The 25,784-nt window shown below is 44.2% G+C and overlaps 1 protein-coding gene and 1 pseudogene across 5 annotated transcripts in view; one reads left to right on the top strand and one right to left on the bottom strand.

Moving 5' to 3' along the window:
* The window catches only part of KIAA1217 (KIAA1217 ortholog), an 846,584-nt gene that overhangs the window by 590,880 nt on the left and 229,920 nt on the right, over nt 1–25,784 (top strand). The window lies entirely within an intron of this gene.
* On the bottom strand, nt 1,426–2,313 carry LOC111533730 (annotated as a pseudogene). The gene has a single exon (XR_003309560.1). The product of XR_003309560.1 is annotated as a 60S ribosomal protein L5 pseudogene (transcript).

Here is a 25,784-nt window from a genome sequence, read left to right as displayed (position 1 = left end):
ATTTATTACTTCGGGTCACCTTTGGTAGTTTTTCTTTCTTTCATTTTTTATATACCCTCACTGGGTAGTGTTTGGCCTTCGCAGAGAAGGATAGAGAGAAAGCTTGCTAATTGGGTCTAAATACAGATTATGTGCAAAAGAAGAAATTGCTAACATCTAAAAATAAGCACTCTACACGTGTATAGTTTTATAATCTTATCAGCTGTGATCTTCAGCACCAAGTAAGCGGCAGCTACAGGAGGATGGTCTCTGTCGCTGTCAAAACCTGAGTATTCCAACTCTCACTTACGTGATACCAACCACAGAAGGACATGAGACTGTAATACACTGGGATTTTCAAAATGCGAAAGAATTTGATATTCAAGTCTTATTAGCTGTCTAGGAATAAAACAAGAGTGGGGAGAAACATATAAAGTAAGGAGGAATATGTGTCTACAGCTAAAACCAGGCAAAAGGACCACCCACTATGGCGTAGTGTGAAAATTTATGGGGCTACTTTTGTTTGTCACAATAATTGGAGCAGTTGGTTGAAGGATACAGTGCAGCAGAGCCATATTCTGTTAAGGAAACAGATCCGCTGACTAAATTTATGTTTACTAAATGCATACTCAGTGGTCTGTTTCCTCCTCAGTGTGACGTAAGTAACTACCATGAATTTACCTAATGGAAGCAGCATCCACACACATCCAACGCATGCCCCTTGATGGACAGACAGGGAAGGTGCCAGTTGCTCAGTCCCCATCCCAATGATCATAAAGAAACTGGGGTCTTTAGGCTGGGGGCAGTGTCTCATGCCTATAATCCCAGCACTTTGGGAGGCCAAGGCAGGTGGATCACCTGAGGTCAGGTCAGGAGTTCGAGATCATACTGGCCTAGATGGTAAAACCCTGTCTCTACTAAAAATACAAAAATTACCTGGGCATAGTGGCGCATGCCTGTAATCCCAGCTACTCAGGAGGCTGAGGCAGGAGAATCGCTTGAAGCTGGGAAGTGGAGGTTGCAGCGAGCTGAGATCTTGCCACTGCATTCCAGCCTGGTCAACAGAACAAGACTGTCTCAAAAAATAAAAAATTTAGAAATTTAAAGAAAGAGAGAAACTGGAGTCTTTAAATGACTCCCTGTTAAAAGAGGCAGATGTCTGAGTGGACAATCACATCAAGAACTGTAACTGAGAGAAGCTAGTATGGGAAAAAAGTGAAATGTACATGAAATAGGACAAAGGCCAGGGATACTAGATACCTTGCAAGGCGTAGGATAGTCTCATACTGTGAAGAAGTGTCACTTGTGACTGTGACTTTAGAACATCTGGCCTGACATTTTGGGGGTGAAAAAGTGTTTATATTGCTGGACTCTAAAAATATTTTTTTTTTCTGTCTGTAAGTTTATTGCCTATATCTGAAAAATCATCATAGAAAATTCTTTGGTTTAGCTCTCAGCAGCCCACTTCTGAGCTCTGAGGAAGCTTGCCTTCTTTTGAGCTACCCGATCCTTCTTCTAAGCAAGGGACATTTTGGGACGGTTCCACCTCTTCTTTTTAACTTCTTTCTTGGGCTTCTTTTCATAGACTGGATTCTCTCGTATAGCAGCATGAGCTTTCTTATACATCTCCTCCATCATGTCTGGGGTTACACTGTTCTTTATGTATTGAGAGAACTGTTTCTTGTAAGCGTCTTCATCTTCTTCCATTAAGTAGCGCATGTAATGTAATTCTGGCCCATGATGTGCTTCCGGTGTACTTCTGCATTAAATTCCTTGCTTTCAGAATCATAACCAGGGAATTGTTTGATACTGTGAGGGATAGACAAGCCTCCATCCACAGCTTCCTTCAGGCACCAAAAACTTTATTGCCAGTGGTAGTTCTGGCAAGGCCTGCATCCAAATAGCAGGTAAAGCACCTGGCTGAGCATCAATGCTTTCCACCTTGTATTCATCGCCAGTCACCTCCACTTGGCCTTCATAGATCTTGTCCATGCCAAACCTATTGAGAAGGCTGCGGGCCAGCAGCAGGCCAGTACAATATGCTGCAGCATCATTTGTCAGGCCAACCTTCACACCATATTTTGGCAGTTCGTGTGCATATGCTGCGCAGACTATCATATCCCCCTCTATACGGGCATAAGCAATCTGACAAATGATATCTCTGTTTGTTACACGAACTATCATCCTGTATTTGGGTGTGTTGTATTTATTTTTATCCTATATCACCAAGTGTTTCCGAGCATAGTAATCAGTTTTACCCTCTCGTCGTCTTCTAAATTTCACTTGGTATCTCTTAAAGTAGGCTTTATTCTTCACAACTTTAACAAACCCCATCCTAGTTTACAATCCCACCAACAGTGTAAAAGTGTTCCTATTTCTCCACATCCTCTCCAGCACCTGTTGTTTCCTGACTTTTGAATGATTGCCATTCTAACTGGTGTGAGATGGTATCTCATTGTGGTTTTGATTTGCATTTCTCTGAAAACAGTATGGCGATTCCTCAAGGATCTAGATCTAGATGTACCGTATGACCCAGCCATCCCACTACTGGGTATATACCCAAAGGATTATAAATCATGCTGCTATAAAGACACATGCACACGTATGTTTATTGCGGCACTATTCACAATAGCAAAGACTTGGAATCAACCCAAATGTCCATCTGTGACAGACTGGATTAAGAAAATGTGGCACATATACACCATGGAATATTATGCAGCCATAAAAAAGGATGAGTTTGCGTCCTTTGTAGGGACATGGATGCAGCTGGAAACCATCATTCTTAGCAAACTACCACAAGAAGAGAAAACCAAACACCGCATGTTCTCACTCATAGGTGGGAACTGAACAATGACATCACTTGGACTCGGGAAGGGGAACATCACACATCGGGGCCTATCATGGGGAGGGGGGAGGAGGGAGGGATTGCATTGGGAGTTATACCTGATGTAAATGACGAATTGATGGGTGCTGACGAGTTGATGGGTGCAGCACACCAACATGGCACAAGTATACATATGTAACATACCTGCACGTTATGCACATGTACCCTAGAACTTAAAGTATAAAAAAAAAAACAAAAAAAAAAAACCCCATCCTGAGGAACAGAGACCCGCGTCCGCAGCTCGACAGAGACCTGCAGGCCCAGCGGCGCTAGTGGGGGGAAAAGGGCTAAAAATATTTTTTATATAAACAGAAATTAAATATATGCTAAATTTTTCAGGAATGCAGTTACCTTTTCAATTGAGAGGATATTGTTCTTTGTTTTGTTTAGAACTTTACTACACGGTAATGTCTCTGCTCTTATCAGTGTGCATGTGTAACTATTGAATTCACACTGATACTACTTAGAGGTAGCTCCTGATGTCACTGTACCTGAGCATTTGTATATTGAAATGTTCCTTATTTGTTCATAAATTTTTCTTTCTTTTTTTTCTCCTTTATATAATAGGATATTGTATTGATTTTTTACAAATGTATGTGACTAAGCAAGTTTTTAAATAATTATATCTCAGGATATAAAAAGAGGCCTTGTGTCTGATGGGCTTGAGAATTGCCGGCATGGACAGCCTCATTAGTTCTTGTCTTAAGGCAGAGGATAATAAAAGTTAAAGGTTCAGACTTAATCAGAGTGCTAGAAAAAAGAACAGCGAGCCGGGTGCAGTGGCTCACATCTGTCATCCCAGCACTTTGGGAGGCCAAGGTGGGCAGATCACCTGAGGTCAGGAGTTTGAGACCAGCCTGGTCAACATGACGAAACCGTGTCTCTATTAAATATACAAAAATTAGCTGGGCATGGTGGTGCCTGTCTATAGTCTCAGCTACTCAGGAGGCTGAGACAGGAGAATCGCTTGAACCCGGAAGGCAGAAGCTGCGCTGAGCCGAGATCACACCACTGCACTCCAGCCTGGGCGACAGAGGAAGACTCCATCTCAAAAAGAAAAGAAAAGAAAAGAAAAGAAAAAATAGCAAGAACATATCCCACAGGAAAAGAAGCCGAAGAAAATCATGAAGGGAATTCATGTATTGGGCAACTTGTCAGAATGGACAGAGCTTGGGCTCAGGAATTAATGCATGAGTTTGGCACTCTTCTCTCAACTTTCAGAATTCAACTGTCCTGAATTCTGGCTTCTAGGGGTCCCTGCAGGGTCAGAATGAATATTAGAGATAATGACCTTAAAACACCTAGCACAGAGTTGCAAAAATGTTACAAATTGTAAATACTATACATAATAACACTAATGCCATCTGGCTCTTACAAATGGAAAATGATGAAGCTATCTTACTGGCTTTTAGAGAAGTCGACCGAGTTTTCTACAATTGCTGGTGGCTGGATTTTGGGACCAGGCTCTAAAATCCAGGTTCTTTAGATTATTTTGAGCCTAATAACCAACTGTAGGTTTGACCTGACTTGAATCACTCTCTCCCTCTAAAATTCCCTGGACTCTTGCTTTGTCCATACAGAACCCGTCCATCAAATTACACCAAATATCGCACAATCCTGTGGCTTTCTCATGGCAACATAAGTGCCTTTGACATGTGAGCTCTTTCCTTTTTTTCTGGAAACAGGGTCTTGCTCCGTTGCCCAGGCTGTGATCGCAGCTCACTGCAGCCTTGACCTCCCTGGCTCAAACAATCCTCCCACCTCAGCCTCCCAAGTAGCTGAGACCATAGGCACGCACCACCACACCTGGGTAATTTTGTAATTTCTTTGTAGAGACAGAATCTCCCTGTGTTGCTCAGGCTGGCTTCAAACTCCTGAGTTAATGCTGTCTTCTCACCTTGGCCTCCCAAAGTACTGGGATTACAGGAGTGAGCCACCGCACTCAGTCTAGATTTTTCCTTTTCAATAGTCACTTTTATGCTTATGAATAAACTACAATTTTATGAAGGTGGTGGGTGCTGGAGGGATCCTTACAGCCCTGGTGCTTCCTCTGTGGGTTCAGCCTGCCCTGTGAACTAATGAAATTTAACCGGTGTGGTGCTCCCTCCCACGTAGACTTCTCTCTCTGACCAAACTGCCGCTGTTTTCCTTCCCTTTGGTCCCCCAGAACCTGTGCAAGTTCCAAGTCCAGCAACAACTTGTCTCCTAGATTCTTTACTGCTTGTTCAATTCCAGATGCAAGAGATATAGCTTCACTGGTGGTTCTGATCTTCTTACGGTTTTTCTGTTGCCGCAGGGGGTAGTCACCAAGCTTTTGCTCAAACACTGAAACACTCAAACTACGTACAGAGAGATGCTTTACCAGTTACTCACCTTCCTCACTGGGCATCTGCAGAGACTCCTAGAGACAATATGAGTTATGAATTTTGCATTCAAAATCTTTTAAATTGATAACAAAATGAATCTGTCCCACAGTGCAGAAAGATCACTGCTTGGTCAGTTTCCTTTTGGGAGAATTATTTCTGATTTTCTTTTTAAGTTAAATGCTAGTTATTAGAAAAGTAGCCACATGGCCCCCTGAGTCTGTTCAGATCTTTTGGTCCATTTTCCTTCTCCTCTTCCACACCCCTCAATTTGCTTGTCACATGTGTTCCAGATTCCTTCTGTTCTTGTCTTTGGCAGGATCATCTTGAATTAAGAGTAGTGTAAATATATCCTGCCTCTGTTTCTACTGTGAAGGCCCCTCTCTCTGCGTTTCCTGCATAGTTTCCTTAGGCTGTTGTGTGCATTTTGGGTGGTGTCTACATTCTTTTATTTTTTTTAGATAGAGTCTCACTCTGTCACCCAGGCTGGAGTGCAGTGGCACAATCTTGACTCACTACAGCCTCCACCTCCCAAGTTCAAGCAATTCTCCTGCCTCAGCCTCCCAAGTAGCTGGGACTAGAGGCAGGCACCACCGCACCCGGCTAATTTTGTATTTTTAGTAGAGACGGGGTTTCACCATGTTGGCCAGGCTGGTCTTGAACCCCTCACCTCAAGTGAATTCGTCTGTTTGTTTGTTTATTGAGACAGAGTTTCACTCTGTTGCCCAGGCTGGAGTGCGGTGGTATGATCTCAGCTCACTGCAACCTCTGCCTCCCGGGTTCAAGCAATTCTCGTGCCTCAGCCTCCCAAATAGCTGGGATTACAGGCACCAGCCACTATGCCCGGCTAATTTTTGTATTTTTAGTAGAGATGAGGTTTCACCATGTTGGACAAGCCTGTCTTGAACTCTTGACCTCAAGTGATCCGCCCGCCTCAGCCTCCCAAAGTGCTGGGATTACAGGCATGAGCCCCCGCGCCTGGCCAGGTCTGCATTCCTAGTGCTACTTTTGGACCTGACAATCTCAGACAACAATATTCAGTGCAACTGGGGCAGATAAGTGCCCCCTGCTCTCACATTTCTCTTTAGTCTTGGCATCTTCAAGTTAGACCCAGGTCATTATTTTTGTATCCATGACATTTCATCATGCAATAAATACTGAGGTGTTAAAAACACCAAAAAAGCCCTAAAAATGCCGAGAAAATTATCCAAGCATTTAATATGAAGGAAGATAAATTTTCACATCTCTTTTCAAATATAAATTGATTATAAAGCATATTGCGTGACTTCAAGCCTAAGGTTTTCTGTATCTGGAAAACTGAAATTTAATTGCAGCCTTCTCCATGTCACCATAGTGCCACGCACAGCATAGCGCTCAGTGCCCCAGGCACCTTCTAACTTCCATTCCCAAACAGATCTTCCCTCCTCACCATTCCTCAAACCCCAGCCATCTCCACCTGCTGACACTGTAGCTTCATCCCCAGATCACTTCATCTTAAAGTGATTTTCCCTTTTCTGGATTCCAAGAAGGACTTTGCTTGCAAAAATGTTTATTAAAAAAAAAAAAAAAAAAAGGCAACAGAAGTTCTACAATTAATCTTTTCTTATAAGTAGACTTTATTTTTTAGAACAGGTTGGCCAGGCACAGTGGCTCACGTCTGTAATCCCAGCACTTTGGGAGGCCAAGGCAGGCAGATCACCTGAGGTCAGGAGTTTGAGACCAGCCTGGCCAACATGGTGAAACCCCATCTCTACTAAAAATACAAAAATTAGCTGAACATGGTGGCGCTCACCTGTAATCCCAGTTACTTGGGAGACTGAGGCAGGAGAATCGCTTGAACTGGGGAGGCGGAGGCTGCAGTGAGCCAAGATCACACCACTGCAGTCCAGCCTAGGTAACAGATTAAGACTCTATCTTGAAAAGAAAAAAGAGGAGAAGGGAGGGGAGGGGAGGGGAGGGGACTGAAACAGATTAAGACTCCATCTCAAAGAAAGAAAAGAAAAGAAAAGAGCGAGAGACAGCAAACAAGACGTGGTTTATCGGGGGAACTTACGTACAGGGACGGTCCAGTGGTGGCAGGTTGGACAGGAGAACCACTACCATTTGTAAAAAGCTTACAGTTTATACAGCATTTTCACTTAGCACCCTCCACCTAGCAACCTCCATTTAACCCAAAACGAAGGGCCTTGATCCCCTGTATGACCTCCTTTTCAAGAGACAGGCCACAGGTTCGGATATCCATCATGGATAAGGAGTGAATCCCTGGGTTGGCCACTCCTGGATTCCTTAGCTCAGAACTCTGAATGTACATTCTTCTTGATCATGGAATCATTCTCAGGGCATGCCTAGGTTAAGTTACTGCTGTCAGGTGCATCTGTATACACTCCCTAATGCGTTGCTCTTTTATGAGTGAATGGCCTTTAATTTGGCATTATGTTTTCTATGTCCATGCTGTGCTTCTCTTTTATTCTTATTTATTCAGTGTATATTTCTTAAGGGCATATTAGGCACTGCTGTGTAGGTCTGGAAAAACAGGGAACACACAAGGTACCTGCCTTCTTAGTGCCAGCATTTCAGAGCAAAGAGGCAGGTGACAGACAAATAAATAGATGGCATGGGGTATAAGTGCTCTGAAAAAAAAATAAGACAGTGTAAGGGAAATCGACACAGGATACTTGAAAGAGAAGGCCTTCTGGATGAAAGGACAATGTAAGCAGACACCAGGGAGCAGTGAGGGAGGAGGTGGCCATGTGGATATCTGTCTCGTGGAAGAGCCCAGAAGGCAGAGGAAATAAGGCAAGTTAGACAGTTAAGACCAAGGCCTTAGGTGGGGTGGCAGGATGGCTACATGGGACTGAGGGACCATATTGGGGTGGGCTGGGGGTGGGACATAGTCAAGATCAAGGTCATGTAGGGTCTTACAGGCTATGGTAAAGACTTGAATTTTTACTCTGAGTCAGAGGGGAAGTCATTGGCTTTTTATTTTTCTAAAAATGGAGTCTTGCTCTGTCACCCACGCTGGAGTGCAGTGGCTCAATCATAGCTTGCTGCAGCGTCAAACTCCTGGGCTCCAGCGATCCTCCCATCTCAGCCTTCCTAGTAGCTGGGACTACAGTGCACACCACTAAGCCCAGTTAATGTTTAAATATTTTTTTTAGAGACAGGATCTTGCTCTGATGCCCAGGCTGATCTCAAACTCCTGGCCTCAAGTGATCCTCCTACCTCGACCTCCCTAAGTGCTGGGATTCCAGGCATGAGCCACCACGCCTGGCCTCCACTGGCGGATTTTAAAGACTTGTATGCTTAGTTAAAGCAGTCTGTAGGGGGATGGGGCAAGCCTGGAAGTGGAGAGGGCCGTGAGGAGGCCCCTGGACAACTTAGTGACAACAGGCCATGGTTAGGTGATGGCCATGAGAGGTGAGAATCAGATCCCAGTTCACAGAGTTGATGGGATTGGCTAATGGTCTGACTGGGAAGGACTGTAAAGAAAAGCAGGGAGTCAAGAATGATTAGAAACAAGGTTTGTGCCCTCGGCAGTTGGAGAATTCCTGATGTCATTTACAGAGAACGGGGAGGGGGTCTGAGGTGGGATTAAGCTTGAAGAACAAACTCCAGTTGGGTTTTGGACAGACTACATTCGAAGTTCCTGTTGGACGTTGAAGGCTGTTGGCTGTGAGTCTGCCTTCCAAATCCCTGAGTCCTTGAATTCAAGGTCGTGTGTTGGCTGTCTTCGTATTAGGACATCTAACACTTGTGTTTGACTTAATGGGATTCAAATTTGCATATGTGTGGTTTTCTGAATGTGGCCTACAGTTTCACTTGGATCTTCATATTCTTTTTCATCATAATCTGAAAAAGCAGAAAAAAAACCATTGGAAAGAAATGCTGTATGAAACTTTCTGAAAATGGATGGAACCAGAAATGATGCTGACAGGAGTTTTAGAAATGAAAAATAGAGAGTATTCAGACCAAATATAAGTAAATTAGCATAAATCAGCATTCTCTGATTTCCACGCCTACTTACCCAAGTTGGTTGACTCAACAGCTGCTAAGACTACAGCTGTGTGATTCCTCCACATTTTTTTTTTTGCATGGAAAAGTGTTTCAGATTGTCATTGCTTCATCATTTCCAATTCCATATTAGGTTATCTTTTTTTTTTTTTTTTTTTGCCTGACCATAGTAGTTAAGAAAAGTCTTGCAACTGTCCTTCATTCTGTTAAACCAACTGTAGCATATGTTTTCACCTGACATTTTGTTTTAGATCTACTTGGGACTTTACATTTTTTTTACATTTTTTACTTAAAAATTTTTTAAAATAGAGATAGTGTCTCATTATTATGAATGCATGGGGCAGTCATACCTCCTGGGCTCAAGCAATCTTCCTGTCTCAGCCTCCCAAGAAACTGGGGCTAACAGCATTGTATCACCACATCCAACTAGTTTTTTTTATTTCTTGTTATGTTGCCCCGGCTGGTCTTGAACTCCTGGCCTCAAGTGGTCCTCCCACCTTTAAGTGCTGAGATTACAGGCATGAGCCACCACACCTGACCTTGGGGTTTTATTTTTGCCTTCGAGGCCCTCCAGACAGTTCTTCTTGGAGGTTTGAGGAAGTCTTCTGTAAAGAAAACTTCCTTATACCTGGCTGATGATGGTAAAAGTTCCAGGTGGAGAAAGACTTCCTAGGCAGAAGGAAAAGCAATTGCAAAGCTATGTAGCCTCTACAAGAGCAGATGCGTAGTTTAGGGTGACTGCATAGGACCTGGGAAGAGAGCTGAGTCACAAAGGGCAGATGACTGGCAGGTAATGAAGGTCCTTACGGGCTATGCTAAGTAGTATGGAAAATGAGGAGTATTCAAAATTCAGAGCCCAGGGTACTGTGATGGGATTGCATTTTTTGACAAAGCTACTTTGACTGCCATGTAAAGAACAGATGGGAGGTGAGGGAGCCTGATTAGAAGGTCCTTGATGATGCAGGCAAAAGATGATGAAGGTCTCAAAGTTCTTTGAGCCTCGACTGGAACACATTTAGTGTGACATGTGTTTATAACATAAAGTTAAATATGAAAGCAGAAACATTGGTGATGGAGAGGAGAGCACAAAATTGGGGAGATAGTGTAGCCAGGTTAAAAGCCTATACTGCTCACTGCACAACAGCCAGTAAGTCAAGAGACAAGGAGTTGGGGTAAGGAAAATGACTTTATTTGGAGAGCCAGCGAACTAAGAAGATGGTGGACTGGTCTTCTAAAGAACCATCTTAAAAGACATGAATCTCAAGCTTCTTTTTATATTTGGGAAAGGGGAACAAGGAGAGGGTTGTGGTGACAGGTGACCACAGACATCTGAGCAGTAGCAGGAGTCTGAGGGTGTTACATTGAATATTGCATTGTTACTTGTGTCTGTGCCCTTTTTACTTCCTCAATGGTGAGTTTTGGGAAGGGACTATTATCATCCTTGCTTTAAACTGTAAACTAAATTCCGCCCCATGGTTATCTTGGCTTATGTGTGGGCATGAGCAAAGGCAGTCAGCTTGAGAGGTTAGAAGCAAGATGGAGTTAGTTAGCTATGTTAGGTTTCTGTAACTGCTACATCTTACATGTAGGATTACAGCATCTGCTTGGATGAATGGCGATATCACTCTAGCCTGAGAAGCAGATGGGCTTAGGTGGAGGTTTCATGGGACCATACTTGTGTCAGGACATGACATCTTTGTGGAGCCCAGGGGTCATCCATTAAGCAGCTGGGAATACAGTTCTGGGGCTCAGCAGAGACCTCAGCCTGGAATAACATGTTTAGAAGTCATCAACATCTCATTAGGAAAGAGAAAGAGACCACCTAGGAGAGGAAATAGAGCAATGAGAGAAAATGGTCAACGAGGGAAACCATGCTGGGATTGAGTGTCTGTGGTACCAATGATCTTACTACTGATGACAGAGTTAAAAAAGAAAAGAGAGAGTTGTATTCAAATTCTGGTTGATTTAGTCTTTTGTTAACATTTCCTGACTCACCAACTGGTAAATGTCCAAGAAAAATACATTTTTTTGTTGTATCAAAAAATATCCATGCTATTTGATCACTCTTCAGGCATTAACAAATGGTGTCAATGGGAACATTTTAACAAAATGTCCTTTCTACTATTAATACCCACAGCAACCAACTTGGAAATCAGTCATCATAGAAGATGACTGCAGGTTCTGGCTTTCCCAAATCACCAATCATTCACACCTTTGTACATGGTTGTGTACATATTCTGTTCCTACTATTATGCAACACTCAGTGGCACTGGACACTTGGGGAATCTTCAGGACTTTAAGTAGTTCATCGTGGCCAGGCGCGGTGGCTCAAGCCTGTAATCCCAGCACTTTGGGAGGCCGAGACAGGTGGATCACGAGGTCAGGAGGTCGAGACCATCCTGGCTAACACGGTGAAAACTCGTCTCTACTAAAAAATACAAAAAACTAGCTGGGCGAGGTGGCGGCGCCTGTAGTCCCAGCTACTCGGGAGGCTGAGGCAGGAGAATGGTGTAAACCTGGGAGGCGGAGCTTGCAGTGAGCTGAGATCCGGCCACTGCACTCCAGCCTGGGCCACAGAGCGAGACTCCGTCTCAAAAAAAAAAGTAGTTCATCGTTTTGCCCCAAACCTAGACACTACTATAAGAAACCCAACTGGCTACTCTTATGAGCAATAGGGGTTCCTGAACAATATCACAGAACAATGAGAAACCCTGTACTTGTGAATCTCTTTACAACCCCAGGTGCTTAAGCATGGTTTGTAAAGGTGACTGCCTGGTTGCCTGGTAAGTCTGAGTGACTTGCAGGCAGCTATCTGTCTGGGGCAGGAGTTCTTCTCTGAAGCCATGGAAAGTGTCAGGGAAGGCCAGATACACATCACGTAAGTGCATGAGAAGTAATACTTTCAACGGCAGCAGCATCTTCCAAATGATAAAAATAACTCAGCTTTAGTCAGTAGCCCTGAAGCCAAGTGTCCCCTTTCGCTGCCTGTTCTCTGTTGGTATTCTGCAAAGGGACATCGTGTCTTTCACAGTTTGGAATGTAATGTTTCTCTTCTCGCTGATGTAACGGTCTTAGTATCTGTCTGCTCCTCCTCGTGTCATGTATTTGGAAGGTCCTCACCTCTTGCTCACTTGCATTTTACATTCCTCTTGTCTATTGTTCATTCATACAGCAAGAAATTGACGGCTTCCTGTCAGGCACTAGTTAGCAAAGTTGCTTATACTCTGATTTCTATCGTTCTCTCAGTTTTTTAGACTGTAGCTGTTTAATTACAATACAGCAACTTTCATGTCAGTATTTCTCCTAAAGGTCTTAGTTTATTTTATTCCGCCATCACTCAAGATTCCTTGCGGTCCTCTATTCTGAAAATAGATGCATTTCTTCCAAAATACCGGATCAGCTTTTAGATTTTTCAGAGTTCTTGGCAAGTCTCCTTTTGGAAACCTTGACTGACTCTCCTTGATTCTCCTTTTCTCTTAGCTCCGGACTGAGCTCCGTCTCAAGAGCTCTCATGTTATAAAGCTTGTGTTCGTGAGCAGAGATGGACTGATAGTGGGTGTTATTAATCATTTAAAGATGTGGCTGTCACTGCTCTTATTTCCTGTGTTAAGCTTCCCACCAGCAAACCTGGCCAAGTGCTTTGGCTGGCGCTGTGGAAACAGCCTTCGTGTACACACTGCTTGGCCCTTCACTCCCTTCACGCCCTTCTTCCCATCAAGACGTAATGATTGGCTGGACGTGGTGGCTCATGCTTGTAATCCTAGCTCTTTGGGAGGCCAAAGTGAGAGGATCACTTGAATCCAGGAGTTGAGACCAGCCTGGACAACATAATGAGACCTCATCGCTACAAAAAAAAAAAAAAAAAATTAGGCATAGTGGCACATGCCTGTAGTCTGAGCTACATGGGAGGTTGAGGCTAGAGGATTGCTTGAGCATAAGAGGTCAGGGCTGCATTGAGCCATAATTGTGCTACTGCACTTAGCCTTGGTGACAGAGTGAGACCTTGTCTCAAAAAAGAAAAGAAAATAAAAGAAAAAAGAATGGAGTTCATCTCTACCCACCATGCTAGAGCAGGGCATACCATTCATTGTGGAGGCAAAACTCCTGCGTAGCTGCCAAAATAACTCCTGAGTGCTTTGCAATGGAGAGAAACAAAGGAATGTTGGGTCACTGCCCGAGTCATGGAGTCTCTGCCGGAGCCATAGAAAGCTTTTGATTTCTGGAGCCACATTGAATGGACTGATTATGTTTAAAATTATAAAAGAAAAATATAGCCTAAGATAATTGAGTGCAATAAACCAATGTATCTTATTTGTTCTTACATGTAAAAATTGCTGAGTGGGTACCATGGTACCCACTCAATTGCTAAGCCGTGGAAGGAGCCTTGCTTTGGAATTCTCTCAGCTCTTTCCCATCATTTGCTTAGCTTTGTCCCTTTTCAGCCTCCTGTACTAACTGATAGCACATGTGTTTCAGAATGGAACCTGGAAAAGGAATGTGTGCAGCCCTCGTAAGGATATTCCATTCCACATTCCATATGCTGTTAGATAATATGCTGGCTAGACTATCAACAGTTACCCCAGGAAGGGGGAATTTGGATTGGAAAGGAATCAAAGGAATTGGAGGTAACATAATGGACTGCAGTTAAACTGTAATAGGGTGGTCTGGACAACTGGACGAAGGCCAGGTTCAAAATTGCAGGCAATCCCCTCTGCCCTTTTAGAATAAGGCAAGGTCCACTGAATGGAGAACAAGGCAGACCATCAGCCTTCTTAGGGTTTAATTCAAACATGGGCTCTGAGCTTTGTCTTTTGTTCTCTTTAAAGGAGCAAGCCATTGAATCCAGCCAGAAAAACCTGTGCGTATCCATCATAAACATCCACAAAATCTTCTTTAATCTCTCTTGTAATTCTCCCTAAGAAGTAGGGCTCTAAAATACGTTCTTGGTTGCATCTGATAAGTGTCAGCTGATGTTCATGACCCCTTCATTTCCTGTGTCCCTTGTACTTGATGCAATGACTGGCATAACCTATTTGTTGGAAGGAATGAATGAATGGCATTGGTGGCTGGGCACAGTGGCTCATGCCCAGCACTTTGGGAGTCTGAGGTGGCTAGATCAGTTGAGGTCAGCAGTTTGAGACCAGCCTAGACAACATGGTGAAACGCTGTCTCTACTAAAAATTCAAAAATTAGCTAGGCATGGTGGCTCATGCCTGTAATCCCAGTTACTTGGGAGGCTAAGGCCGGAGGATCGCTTGAACCCAGGAGGTGGAGGTTGCAGTGAGCTGAGATCACACCACTGCACTGCAGCCTGGGTGACAGAGCAAGACTCTGTCTCAAAAAAAAAAAAAAGTGAAAAAACAGGGAAAGTGTGAGTAAGTGGAGGAAAACAATGAAATCCAGTTCTGAGGGTAAGGAACATGCCATCAGTATGATGAGGGATGTGATATGGTATGAGGATGGGGCTTTTCAAACTGTATTCTGTAGACCAGTAGACCATGACAAATAGGCACGCGCACGCGCGCACACACACACACACACACACACACACAAGGACTTCCGTGTTCTGACAGATGTTGCACACTATATCTCACTGTGGGATCACAGTGTATGTTTGTATACTGAAGTCTCTGAAAAAACCTGCAATGAAGAGAACCTGGTTAACCTTTCTTTTACTCAGCATTCCCCTATTGTATTTGACTGTGGAACCCTCTGCGTTATACCCTTTTACATCCCAGAACCCACTGAACACAGTTTTTTCAACATTGGTGGAAATTTACAAAATCATCGTAGTCTTGAGTCCAGCTGACCTGAGTGTGAATCAAGGTTTACCACATAGTGTGTGATCCTGAGTCAAATTAAGTAACCTCTGGTTCCCTCCTCCTTCATCTATATGATGAGCATAATGTCCATCTCCTAAAAGGAGAGAATGAAGGCAGATAACGCAGGTAATCCATCTTGCGTGCACCCAACACACGGTGGCTCTTCCCTGGTTAATTTCTGCCCTGATGCGCACAATTTCCCTGCACCACTCTGCTATCCATAAAGAGGGGCTTCTTAGGATATAACCTATTGTCCTTAAACTTTATGAGCAGTGCAATAATTGTTATCTGCACCTGTAAAATGTGAATAGCTAGTCTTTCTTTTTAAAATACTTTCCCAAAGGAAAATTATGGCAAAGAGATCATGTCCTAAGTAGTTTCTCACGTGTTGGTGCTATCGCCTCCTAAGTTTTGGCAACGTTATTTCTCTGCTTTTTTCTTGACTCCCCCCTAGTTCTTCTAAATTGGATGTTAAACAGGGGAAGTCTTTTTAATATCCTGGAAATGTGTTTTATTAATCTACCAAACAAATGGCTGTCCAACAACTCCATGAAACAAGAAGAACAGCCACTAACATTCATTTTGCTTTTCCCAGGCGCCAGGTAGCGCTGTAAACTCTTTATGTGTGTAATTCATTTCATCTTCACAACAACCCGATGAGGTAAGTGCTATTATCTGCAGTTTGCAGAGAAGGAAACTGAAGCTGGTGGAGTAACATGCCTAAGGCCACCCTGCTAGGACAAGCTGAATGACCATGACGCCGAGTGACTAAAGCCTTAGGAAAAAAGATGAGTTGAAAATGGGAGAGCTACCTAGGGTAGAACCGCAGAGTTTTTATTTTCTTGCCAAGTTTTAGTAAAAATTTCTCAGTTTTCAGGAAACAAAAGTTATATATTTTAAAGTTTGAAATCACAAATTAGGCACCACTCTCCCATATCTAGCCTCTACATTTTTAAGCAAGATCAACAGAACCCAGTGGACTTCCATGGAATGCAGGTACCTTGTTCCTGGTGTGCCTCCAAAACTCAGTGCCTTTTCTAAGGCAGGGCACATATAATTGACTACAGGCTGGGCATGGTGGCTCACGCCTATAATCCCAACGCTTTAGGTGGCAGAGGCAGGAGGATCACTTGAGCCCAGGAGTTGGAGACCAGCCTGGACAACTTCGTGAAAACCTGTCTCTACAAAAAATGCAAAAATCAGCCAAGTGTGGTGGTGTACACCTGTAGTCCTAGCTGTTTGGGAGGCTGAGGTTGGAGGATCACGTGAGCCTGAAGAGGTTGAGGTTGCAGTGAGCCAAGATTGCACCACTGCACTCCAGCCTGGGCAGGAGAGTGAGACCCTGTCTCAAATGAAACAAAACAAAACAAAAAAAGTAGAAGATTGCCAAATATTTAAATATCAGTTACTATTAATTTAAAAGTCCACCAGAGGTGTCCTTGAAGTCAAAAGCTGCTATTTTCCCCAATGCCAGAACTCCTAACAGTGGACCCCAGGCCCTAGGAGGTGGTCTAGAGTTGCCCCTAAATTAAAGGCTTTGTCTTCTGCACACATGATGCAACCTCAGGATCGGACATGTGGTAGGTCCCAGCCTGTGTCCCGTGACACCTTGGAGAACAATTGAGACTGGTTGATATTTGGAGGGTTAAGCAAAGGACCTTTCTTTTGCCAGCGACTCTGCTGTGGTTGAAGTGTCTTGAGGGCAGTGAATGGGTCCTCGCTGGGCTCATCTCTGAGCTGCACACCTTGACTTGACACAGGAGTCAAGTAGTAAGTGTTGGTTGAAGGAATCAGCGATGTTTGGCTGCCCATTGTGTGCTCTCAAATATTTGCTGGGGATATGGTGATAAGGGAGGAAAAAGACCCAAAGAGTAATGACCGAGCAGTTATGTGAGTGAATCAATGATGTGACCACATTGCTTTTTCTTAGCCGATAGTTGCAGCTCTGTGCAACTTTTTCTACTTATTGCTGGAGGTAATCACATTCCAACCCTGAGGACTGGTCCTGTGCTGGGCGGTACTGCAGTGACCTCTACATTTGAGCTGGGGTTTCTTGTATCTCAGGAGGGTTAGGGGCCTATGGGAACTTTTTGTCATCTGGGGGGAAAAAGGCTTTCTTAGGGGAAAAAGAAAAGTCTCCTTTTTATCCTCTAGGGGTGAAAAGGAAGTGCCGTTAGAATAGGAAGGGTCTTCTTGTAGGCTTGAAAAGAGAAGGACTTGACAAGTGGCACCTGGGCTTTGTTCAGCAGGACTGAGAGGGCAGGAGCATAGCTGGCTTTTTGTAAGACTCACAAACCCTGTGGCCCATTGATGACATGCTCTCTGCTCTACAAAGTGGACTTTCCTTGCACTGGAATTTTATTTTCCTCCCTGTGCTGGTGTGAGATTCTCTGGATACATAAGGTGACCTGAGAAGAAGCAGACTGTGTCATCACAATTTATTTGTAGGATCTGGGTTTTCTCCTTCAGAGGAGGTGCCACTCACGCCCAAGATGCCTGCTCTGTCCCCGAGCCTTTCAGAACAAGGGCAGGATGGAGAGGAGCCCAGCTAAGGGGGGCCAGCTCAAAGTCATTCAGGAAAAACAGATATACACAGACATGGCCGGAAGCCTCAATGTGTTATTCTAATGTAGGAAGGTTAAAGTGGAACTTTCTATCATAGTTTAAAAAAAGAAAAAAAAAGTGAAGGCTGGGGCCGGGCACAGTGGCTCATGCCTATAATCCCAGCACTTTGGGAGGCTGAGATAGGCTAATCACCTGAGGTCAGGAGTTCAAGATCAGCCTGGCCAAGATGGTGAAACTTCATCTCTACTAAAAAAATACAAACATTAGCTGGGCATGTTGGCACATGCCTCTAATCCCAGCTGCTCTGGAGGCTGAGGCAGGAGAATTCCTTGAACCTGGGAAGCGGAGGTTGTAGTGAGCCAGGATTGTGTCACTGCACTCCAGCCTGGTGACAGAGCGAGACTCCATCTCAAAAAAAAAAAAAAAAAAAAAGCTGAGCATGGCGGCTCATGTCTATAATCCCAACATTTTGGAAGGATGAGAGGGAGGATTGCTTGAGTCTAGGAGTTCGAGACCAGCCTGGGCAATATAGTGGGACCCCATCTCTACAAAATAAAAATAAAAATTAGCTGGGTGTGGTGGTGCAGACCTGTGGTCCCAGCTACTCAGGAGGCTGAGGAGGGAGGATCACTTGAGCCTGAGGAGGTGTGGGCTGCAGGGAGCCTTGATTGTGCCACTGCACTCCAGCCTAGGTGACAGAGCACGTCCTTGTCTCAAACAAACAAAACCCTACATATCTTGAGAGGTATTGGAGAGGCCTTAATACATGCCACACACATAGGACTCAATGAGCAATTCTCTGTCTCAAATAAACAATAGATATTTAAGAATATACTGCCATTAAACAACTCAGGTATGGAAGTTCATGAAAGATCCTTTGATTTAATAAGACATGAAGGGAAATTTAGCGTCACTGATGGCATCCTTCTCTCTCCTCACCGCGATCTCTTCCAGTGAACTGCTGAAGGCAAATCAGCAGTAGAGCAAGACGTGTTTTGCAGTTCAGTTATTGATTTTTAGGGAGCCTGGGTGGATACCCTTATCTGTGTCTCTTTGAGGGCAATGACAGGAGCCCTCATTGTCAACAGAGATAACAGTGAGGTTGTATTTTTATTTGTTCACAAACACTGACGTGACGAAGGGCTCTTACTGGTAGGCTTGAGGAGAGTAGCCTGGCGATTAAATGTTCTTATTTCGAGTGAGCAGCCGGGCTGTGTTCAGAAGAGCCCATTAGCAGAGCACAAGACCCACCTACAGTCCAATTAAGAGCAAAGGGATGTGACTGCGGAAATATGAATGGGCTGTGTTGGTAAAGCTGCCCGGGATTAGCGCCAGATGGAGCTTTTCTGTAGACAGTTTGTAGGAAACTGTTGTGTATTTTCACGCGGGATGTCCTCCTGCAGAGGGGGGATGGTTTCAGATAATGACTGTTGTGCTTTATGGGGATACCACCTGCAGAAATGTGTCTATTTTGACTGTTTATAGATTGCAGAAAGCTGGTGGAACCACCTTGAGAGAGGTGATCCTTTGATTGAATGTTTTTTCCATCCAACACCAAAAAATTACAGGCCATGACTGGATCTTAGAGCTGATTCTTGCCTTGTAAGACTACATAGTTTTGGTGAACATCTATCTTTTTTATTTTTTTATTTTGTGAGGCAGAGTCTCACTCTGTCACCCAGGCTGGAGTGCCGTGGTACAATCTTGGCTCACTGCAGCCTCCGCCTCCCGGGCTCAAGTGATTCTCCTGCCTCAGCCTCCTCAGCAGCTGGGATTACCAGTGCTCAGCACTGCGCCTGGCTAATTTTTGTCTTTTTAGTGGAGACGGGGTTTCTCCATGTTGGCCAGGCTGGTTTCGAACTCCTGACTGAATATCCTTCTTGAATGATGAAATCAACCTTATTTACCCTTGAAAGATGACTTAATCCTTACTGAGAGAGCTTCAAAAATACCTGTTACTCCGTACCTTCGTTTAAAAAAATAAGTCCTGTTGCCTTGTTAACTCCTATCCAATGCCTACTATAGCTCTGTTTACATATTACAAAATAAATAGAACCATGTCTTTGAAGTACCAGCCCTGTTAGTCCATGGTAGGATTTCTGCCTAAAATTTAAGCATCTTGACAACATGCGGAAGACTTAGATGGGGTCAGGGAAGGACCATTTCTCAGAAGAATAACTCCTCAGCTCAGCAAAGTTGTGTCATCTGTCCAAGGTAGCACTTTAGCAGTTTCCTAAATGAGGGAGGGTATTCATGGGTGTATGCATGTATGGTGTCTGTGCGTGTGTGCACACGTGCACATGTGCTCACACATGTTGTAACTGCAGAAAACAGGCAGGGGAGCCTGTGATTTGCCCTGTGTTTCTGTAAAGCCCCCTATAGCTTTAACTAATTTCCATGTTGTTGATGGAGGTTCAGATGTGAAATCTAATGGTGTCTGTGATCTGCAAAATAAACCCATCGGCCGGGTGCGGTGGCTCATACCTTTAGTCCCAGCACTTTGGGAGGCCGAGGCAGGCAGATCACAAGGTCAGGAGATTGAGACCATCCTGGCTAACATGGTGAAACCCCGTCTCTACTAAAAATACAAAAAAAAAGCTAGCCGGGCGAGGTGGCGGGCGCCTGTAGTCCCAGCTACTCGGGAGGCTGAGGCAGGAGAATGGTGTGAACCCGGGAGGCGGAGCTTGCAGTGAGCTGAGATGGTGCCACTGCACTCCAGCCTGGGCGACAGAGCGAGACTCTGTCTCTAAAATAATAAAATAAATAAAATAAAAAAATAAAATGAAATAATCCTTCGTTCATCCAAGAACCTCCCCATGTCTTTCGGGTGGCTTTCCATCTTGTCTTGGTGCAGATAGTCTTCCATGGGACCCACTGATTGGTACCCAGGACCGTCTCTGGAAGGTTGAGGCGGAGGACAGAGGGGCATGGAAAAGGTGTGGAGTAATACATAGGACGTTTGCAAAGAGAAATGGGTGCAAGACAGCACAGAAACACGTTCAGTTGCCTCAGCTGCTGATGTTCAAAATAACTGCGGAAAATAAATGCTGCTACACCCAAAAGAAAAGGAAGGTGGAACTGGGGGCCTAGAGTGAATTTTTTCAAAGGTAAAAAGGAGCCCAAATTTCACAGAATGATCTCCCACTTCAGAAAGGGAAACCCTGTAAGTACACTATACACTTCCCTGCCTATTTTCTGGAGAGTGGTACTGAGTGTTTGGCACTGTCTGCAAGGAATTGGAAGCAGGGCTCTGACTAATTGCACAAACAGCAATTTTGTGCTTTTGAAGTGCAAAGACTCAGTCCTGTGTCCACGAAGCCTCCTTCAGGAGGTTACTTCTTGACATAGCCCATCAACCGGAGCTCCTGCTTCTAGGTGCTGAGCCTTAGGGTGCTTTCACATGCAATATCTAGGCAAGGAGTGGTGGCCCACACCTGTAATCCCAGCACTTTGGGAGGCTGAGGCAAGAGGATGGCTTGAGGCAGGAGGATCGAAGTCAAGGCTGCCGTGAGCTGTGATCATGCCACTGCATGCCAGCCTAGGCAACAGAACAAGACCTTGTTTCAAAACAAAACAAGAAAAACAAATTACGTGCAATATCCACCGATGGAAGTCATCATAAATTTGTTGCCAGAATGGGAATGTATCAGTTTATACTTCCTACATTTTGTTTTTTGTGATGACTGTAACTTTGGATCATTTTATCAGCGACTGGATGAAAGTTTATCTTTATTTTATCTAATGGGGGGTGAGGAATCCAAGGAGCTTCTCAAAGATAGCCAGTATAATTGATTATGAAGGGTAGTTCCCTGCTAAGCTTAAAATGCTGTCTTCAAACACTTTAGGCATCGTTTCTACCTAAGAGATGCGTTGTGGAGGCCAGTCTAGAGCACCTGTCACTGGTCTTCAGTGTGTTCAATAGATATCCTGATGATATACGAAACACTAGGATCCTCTCACCTGCTTCACGTGCTGTGTGTACTCCAACAGGTATTCTGCAATCCGAGCTGTTCATCATTTGTTAAACTACCGTGATCTGAGTCCCTCCAAAGTGAGATCCATTGGCAGCAAGAACTGTTTCATAGTATTATGTGTGTGTTTAAGGGCAGAGGGATGGTGTTATCTAACTGGCCTGTCCCAGTTTGCAGGCATGGAAGGAGTTCCTAGGATATGTGACTTTCAATTTTAAAACCGAGGAAGTCCTGGACAAACCAGGATGAGTTGTCGACCTGCTTGGGGGGCAATGGATTTGGCCATAAACGTCACCATTTCAAAATATTAAGTTGTTGGCATTCTGAATGCCCCTGGACCTATTTTGCGTCACAGAGTGGACTCGTTCCCCAGCAAGCCATGTCCACCCCTAGTGTACTCGATCAGCTCCTGACACGCCCCTACTAGGCACGCCAAAATGGTTGTAGAATGTGTTTCATTGTTCTCGTCCACAGATACAGGCACTTTGGTGACTCTGTGTTCCATCTGAGTGGGGGCTGAGACTACAGGATACCCCACCCCACTCTGTCTCCTGTCCTTCATCCAAGGTGTCACCATTTATATCTATCAGGGGGAGGCTTTGCAACTAACATTTAAAATAATAATAATAATATATTTCTGAGCCAGAGATTAGATGCCTACATATCTCTTCTGGCCTCAGCATTCTGTGGTCTTCTATGGAGAAAGGTTAATTTTCTGCAGGCTTTGAATAGAATGAAAAGTGCCTGTTCAAATGGTTCTGAGGATACTGAGAGACGCTCAGTGTGTGGTCTTTTTATTTTTAGTAATAGTGTTGGAAAAAATCAGGTTATGTTTATGCTGAGTGTGTGGGGGGCGCTGGTGAAATTGTGTAGTCTAGAAAAGGCTAGAATTATAAATTATTATAAACGTTGGCCAGGTGGGGAAATTCATATACCAAAAAAACACTGCGGTGTATGTCAGCTTACAGATTTTCACGTAGTTTCTTGTCCAAAAATGTATCTGAGAGCAGAAATGATTGATTATATTATGTTCAATGTATACCCAATATCTAGCACTGATACATAAATAAACCCATCATTTGTGACAAGGGTCTTCTGTCCACATTTAATTTTATTTTGTTACTTTTAATTAATTAATTAATTAATTTTTCAGCCAGGGTCCTGCTGCGTTGCCCAGGCTGGTCTCAAATTCCCGGACTCAAGCGATCCCCCCACCTCAGCCTCCTGAGTAGCTGGGACTGCGGGTGTGCACCACCACACCCAGCTTAATTTTATTTTTATGGTCAAATATGACACAGGTGAAATCCATTACCCAGACCTTCAAGGGAGTGTCACCATGGGGTTGGCAATGAGGACAAGGGGTGGTGAGGAAAATACATTGCTGGAAATCCAGTTGATAATAGGTTTGGTGAAAGATGTAAGAAATTTAGTTTGGAACCTCTGAGGTGGGGAAACTGAGAATTCTCCTCTTCAGAATATACATGTATATTGGCATGCATATCCAGACTACAATCTGGGCTGTATTGTACACAAGTATTGCTGTGTTTCCCTCGAAAAGTTAAAATATCCATCAGTGCCTCTGTGAGTTTGCCGTGGTATCCCACCCAGGACACCTGGGTGCACAGTTCGCGAGCTGCAGGTAGAGTGGCAGCAGTAATCATGGGAGTAGATGAGCTCAGGCGGAGGGCACAGGAGGTGGAGACAGCAGAGAAGAGCTTCACAGAGAACATCTAGGAAGGACCGCAGAAGAACAGCTTCGGGCCGGGCGCGGTGGCTTACACCTGTAATCCCAACACTTTGGGAGGCGGAGGTGGGCGGATCACCTGAGGTCAGGAGTTCGAGACCAGCATGGCCAACATGGCGAAACACCATCTCTAAAAATAAAAAAATTAGCTGGGCGTGGTAGTGCATGTCTAATCCCAGCTACTCGGGAGGCTGAGGCATGAGAATCCCTTAAATCCAGGAGGCGGAGGTTGCAGTGAACTGAAGTCATGCCACTGCACTCCAGTCTGGGTGACAGAGTGAGATGCCGTCTCAAAAAAAATAAATAAATAAATAAAATTAAAAATAAAAAAAATAAAAAAATAAAAAGGCAGGGCGTGGTTTTGGAAAGGGAGCCTAGAGACACAGGGGAAAATTGATGTACTGTCTATGACCAGCAAGAAAAATATGATTACACCTAACAAATGAATTTGGCATAGGCGAGAAGGCAGAAAAATAATCTATACAGCTAGCATGGTTGGGGGAGTTAGGAGAGGTCAAGGCCACGTGCACGTAGAGCAAGAGGTACAAGAGGCCCGGGGGCTAGAGCGCACCCTGGTGGATAGTCTGAGAATTGCACACTGGCTCAAGCAATGCATTTATGCAAGACCCCCATAACTGGCCCTTGACAGGAGCTTTCACTGGTGGTGTGTGGCGCTGCTTGAATTCAGAGCCATAGTTTTAACAAGCCAGCATTAAATCCACAAATCTTTGCCAAAGCACTTTAAGGCTCTTGACATTTATTGGAATTAATTTACCTGCAAGAAAGTTCATATATCTAGCTTTGTTAACCCTACATTCAGGAAAATGTTTCCGTGAGATAACTAAAACCCACATGGATGATACGTACTGTCACAGAACCCAAAGGTGACATAATTAAGCATATAACACTCTCGATTTTTGTGCAATTACCATCATCTCGTAACTGGTTGTTTCATTAGGAAAAAGTGGATGGAATCAGTGGAATTATATGTATGATATGAAATGCCACTTGGCATCTATTAAATTTTTATTTTGTAAAAAAATAAAGGACAAGGAAAGCATCCTATTCCAAGACTCCAAGAAGGTCCTGTTTTTAATTCCACACCACAAAAAATGCAAACAAATTTCTAATTACACTTCACGCATGGAGATCTGTAGAGGAAAAATAAATTGGTATACATCCACCCAAAAGCCACAAATCAGACCTAGAATGGCTAGTCACAAATATAACTTGTGTGCTTGGTGCTGATTACTTTCTCCGCAGTCTATTGTGAACAATTAAGAATTTAGATCTTGGGCTGGGAGTGGTGTTTTTAAAGTGTGCCTCAAAAGCATAAAGTTCATTTAAATTTCTCCTAATCCTGGTTTGCACTTCCTCTTCCTTTTTGGTTAGAGTATTCCTTATCTTCAGGAGGCCCCTATTAAACTATAAAGATTGCCTTGGGGCAGTGTTCATAGCACCACAGCACCCATCTATTTATCAGAATAATCAGCCCTTCCCGCTGGCTGAGAAAACACTATCATTTTTACTCTTTAAAAACGGAACAGCTTTCAGTAGCAGGTGCCATTAATTGATTTCATGGCAGGAAGATGGAAAATTCTCCATTTTTTCATTCTCATCAGTCACCTAAGAACATCTTAAAAGCTACAGAGAGGCCGGGCGCGGTGGCTCACGCCTGTAATCCCAGCACTTTGGGAGGCCGAGGCGGGCGGATCACGAGGTCAGGGATCAAGACCATCCTGGCTAACACGGTGAAACCCTGTCTCTACTAAAAATACAAAAACAAAATTAGCTGGACGTGGTGGCGGGCGCCTGTAGTCCGAGCTATTCCGGAGGCTGAGGCAGGAGAATGGCGTGAACCCAGGAGGCGGAGCTTGCAGTGAGCCGAGATCGCACCACCGCACTCCAGCCTGGGCGACAGAGCGAGACCCTGTCTCAAAAAAAAAAGAAAAAAAAAAAAAAATGCTACAAAGAAAGGGGGCAGCTGCCATGGAAAACAGTGGGGCGGTTCCTCAGAAAAAAATAAAATGACGATATGACCCTGCAATCCCACTTCTCTGTACCCAAAAGAATTGAAAGCAGGAACTCAAGATATTTGTATATCCACGTTCATAGCAGCATTATTCATAATAGCTAAGGGATAGGCTCGGTACAGTGGCTCACGCCTGTAATCCCAGCGCTATGGGAGGCCAAGGTGGGCGGAAGGGATCACTTGAGGTCAGGAGATCAAGACCAGCCTGACCAACATACCTAGACCCCATGGCGTCAAGACGGGAGAACTGGACACTGGGAAAGAGAGAGACTAGTATTGGGAGGAGCAGGGAAGCACCCACAAGGAAAAAGACCCTGTACATAAACTTGGCTAAGGAATTGTTCCAGTGAGGGAAATACCAGACACTGTAAATGGTTGTACACATGGGCCAGAGAAGTCTGTAAATTACATTT

The sequence above is a fragment of the Piliocolobus tephrosceles genome, chromosome 9 (assembly GCF_002776525.5).
Source record: "Piliocolobus tephrosceles isolate RC106 chromosome 9, ASM277652v3, whole genome shotgun sequence".
Lineage (NCBI taxonomy): Eukaryota > Metazoa > Chordata > Mammalia > Primates > Cercopithecidae > Piliocolobus > Piliocolobus tephrosceles.
This window is presented reverse-complemented; position numbering and strand designations above follow the sequence as displayed.